This window comes from Triticum aestivum, chromosome 4D, assembly GCF_018294505.1.
Source record: "Triticum aestivum cultivar Chinese Spring chromosome 4D, IWGSC CS RefSeq v2.1, whole genome shotgun sequence".
Lineage (NCBI taxonomy): Eukaryota > Viridiplantae > Streptophyta > Magnoliopsida > Poales > Poaceae > Triticum > Triticum aestivum.
In genome coordinates, this window is record NC_057805.1 from 465356999 (window position 1) to 465359887 (window position 2889).

Consider the following 2889-nt stretch of genomic DNA (forward strand, 5'->3'; position numbering starts at 1 on the left):
TTCGCGCCAGCGGGAAAGAATCTTGTGAATGCATGGGCTCAAACTTGGTCTGGCATGTCACGATGACCCACCCTGAAACAAACCAAGAGGAATTCAGCATGGTCCACCCCATCTCACGGTCAGTCAAAGCCCTAGACCGTGTGGGCCCGTCGGATGGGCACGTTGTTGAAAATCGTGCGAGGGAGGGTCTCAACACCACCCCACCTTCACGTGGACCAAATATAAGTATGAAAGTGTGGTGTGATGTTTAAATACTCAATGGACAAATTTGATGTGATACTAGTCTCACAAAATCGAATAGTCTAGTAGGAAGGTTCAGGGCTTAGAGTGTCGACCACCCCACTTTGTGCCGGCGGGAGAGGATCTTGTGAACGCATGCAACTTGGCATGTTCTTCATTCCAGGCCTCTGAGGGTGTGGTCTCGAGGGTACGTGTTTGGCTTGCATCACCCATCTCCAAGGCAATTAGGTTGTTCTATAGGACGTCATGTCGTTGTTGGCCTAGTCTGCCTCATCGACCTCGTCCTCATCCAGTAGGGAGGAGGAGGAGCTCGAGTGATGGGCTCCTGCAGCAGGGCCCCGGTCACGGTGCGGAAGGTTCCGTTGATAGAGGCTGGCGGAGTTGCTGACCGGGCAGCGGTTAGCATGGTGCAAAACTTGCACGAGGGCCTGCGGAATGATCAAAGGTCAACATTAACTTAACAAGTTCAATGCACAACTATTCAAAAAAAGCTATTGAGAGTCACTTACAAGGTGGCTATCGGCTTGCTCCGAGGTTTTCGGGCGCTGGGAGTTGCTTGTCGACTTTGGTCGGTGAGTCTGCTGCTTGGGAGGAAGATAATGAGTCTGCTGTCGGCCTGTTGGTGAGTCTGCTGCCAAACTGGTCGGCTGGTTCTGATACGCCTTCTGGCGCTTCTCCCGGCCTCAGTCCTTGGGCGGGTCTTGCCCGGTGGCGCCGATGGTCGAGGTCCTTGCGCTCGCTGATCGCTTGCGGAGACCATAGCAAGGCAACTCGGCCTCATCGTTCTCGCTGTTGGACTCCTCCACGACCACGTCGACGTGGTTGTCGAGTTAGATCATAGGCCCCTAGCTGCGTTTGACGCATCGGGTCTAGGTGGTGTCCTCGGCCCAAAGCCAGTTCAACTCTTCTAGTTGAGGGCCGTCTGAATGTGGGGCCGTTAAGCAGAGGCCAGTTAGCCCTGAGTGCCACGACTGTTTTAACAAGTGAAGAATCAACCAAAGCTTGCAGAAACTGACAAAACAGAAGCAGAAGGAGCGAGTGCTTACCTCCATTGTCCTTTCTTCGGCGTGGAAGATGGCGTCAGACATGTCGTCAGGGAAGTCCATCGCCTCGCCTTTGAACATGGGCGGTAGCATCTCCTGTATGGACTTCCCCTCGAAGAATTTACCTCGAATGGCCCGGTTTGGGTTATTCTCACCAATGTACTCCCACATAGGGTGGGCCCGAACTTGCAGTGGCTGGATTCCTCGGATGAGGGCCACGTGCATGACACGCACAAGCGTCAACCCAAAAAAAAGTATGAAAGTCTGGTGTGATGTTTAAATACTCAATGCACAACTTTGATGTGATACCAGCCGCACAAAATCGGATAGTCCGGTAGGAATGTGAGGGATTTAGAGTGTCAGTCTCCCACTTTGTGCCGGCGGGAGAGAATCATGTGAACACATGCGTTCAAACTTGGTATCTTCTTCGTTCCCGGCCTCCGAGGGTGTGATCTCGGGGGCACGGGTTTGGCTTGGGCCGCCCATCTCAGGAAGGCAGGTTGTTCTAGCGTCACGTCGTCATCAGCCTGGTCGCCCTCACCGACCTCGTCCTCATCCACGACTGCAAAGACAATAGTGAAAATTTTTGGAGGAGGAGGAGGAACTCGGGTGATGGGCTCCGCTAGCAGGGTCCCCGTCTCGGTGTGGGAGGTTTTGTTGACGGATACTAACAAAGTTGCTGACGGGGCAGCAGTCTGCATGGTACCAACCTTGCACGAGGGCCTGCAGAATGATGAACGTCAACATTAACTTAACAAGTTCAATGCAAAAATATTCAAAAAAGTTATTGAGAGTCACTTACAAGGTGATTGCCGGCTTGCTCCGAGGTTTTCGGACGCGAGGAGTTGCTTGCCGTCTTTGGTGGGAGAGTCTGCTACTTGGGAGGAAGACGCTGCGGCCAAACTGGCCGGCTGGTTCTGATACACCTTCTAGTGTTTCTCCCGGCCTGAGTCCTTGGGCATGTCTTGCCCAGTGGTGCCCACGGCCGAGCTTCTTGCACCTGCAGATTGCTTGCGAAGCCCATAGCAGTGCAACTCGCCCTCATCGGTCTCGCCGCTGGACTCCTCCACGACCACGTCGACATGGTCGTCGATTTAGATCACATGCCCCTTGCTGCGTTTGATGTGTCGGGTCTGGGTGGTGTCCTCGGCCCAGAGCCAGTTCAACTCTTCTAGCTGAGGGTCGTCTAGATGTGGTGTCGGTGGGAGGAGGCCGGCTACCCATGAGTGCCACAACTGTTGCAACAAGTGAAGAATCAACCAAAGCTTGCAGAAATTGACAAAACGGAAGCAGTAGGACCGAGTGCTTACCTCAATTGTCCTTTCTTGGGCGTGGAAGCCGGTGTCAGACATGTCGTTAGGTACATTGCATTGCCTTTGAACATGAGGGATAACATCTCCTGCATGGACTTCCCCTCGAAGAATTTACCTCGCATGACTAGGGTTGGGTCATTCTCCCTAGTGTACTCCCACATCGGGTGGCCCGAGCTTGCAGTGGTTAGATTCCTCGAATGAGAGCCACGTGCATCACATGCACGAGCGTCAGCCCCTGACCATGCAGCTCAGCTACCTTGCGCGCCAGTTTCTGGAATGCCTGTGATTCCTTA